This window comes from Sinocyclocheilus rhinocerous, unplaced genomic scaffold (genome assembly GCF_001515625.1).
Source record: "Sinocyclocheilus rhinocerous isolate Xijiao unplaced genomic scaffold, SAMN03320098_v1.1 scaffold10061, whole genome shotgun sequence".
NCBI classification, from domain to species: Eukaryota; Metazoa; Chordata; class Actinopteri; order Cypriniformes; family Cyprinidae; genus Sinocyclocheilus; species Sinocyclocheilus rhinocerous.
The window spans coordinates 17,520-18,332 of NW_015652417.1; positions in this window are offsets into that span (position 1 = coordinate 17,520).

The following is an 813-nucleotide window of genomic DNA, read 5'->3' on the forward strand; positions in this document are numbered from 1 at the left end:
GGGCTAAATCGGCGGCGACACATCGGTGTGATGGTGACACGATGTGTACCGCGGCGCCATGCCCACCTCCGGACTCGGGAGTGTAGCCAGTGCTGAAGTGGTCTCATATGAAGCAATCCGAGCGGCGTGACTGATATGCCCCAGAAGCCTCTGAAAGTGTTTCAGTGGAACCACCGTCCTGCCTCTGAAGGAACTCAGACAGTCCAGCACTGACTGGGCACACTCGTTGGTGAGTCGCGCCGTCATACTCACCGAGTCTAACTCCACACAGAGAAAAGAGATTCTCTGCACAGGGGAGAGCTTGCTCTTTTCCCAGTTGACACGAAGCCCCAACTGGCTGAGGTGCCGAAGCACCAGGTCCCTGTGATCGCACAACTGTTCTCGCGACTGGGCCATAATGAGCCAGTCGTTGATATAGTTGAGGATCCTGATGCCCACTTCCCGTAATGGGGCAAGGGCGCCCTCTGCGACCTTCGTAAAGACGCGGGGGGACAGGGACAGCCCGTAGGGGAGGACCCTGTACTGCCGTGCCCTACCCTCGAACGCGAACCGTAGGAACGGCCTGAGTCGAGGGAGAATCGAGACATGAAAGTAGTCAGCCCTTCAGGTCGACCGCTGCAAACCAGTCCTGGGGCTGGATGCATCTGATGATGTGCTTCTGTGTCAACATCTTGAACGGAAGCTTGTGAAGGGCCCGATTCAAGACTCGAAGATCCAGGATTGGCTGGAGGCCACCGCCATTTTTGGGTACGATGAAGTAAGGGCTGTAAAACCCCTGCTTCATCTCGGCTGGAGGGACCGGCTCGATTGCAT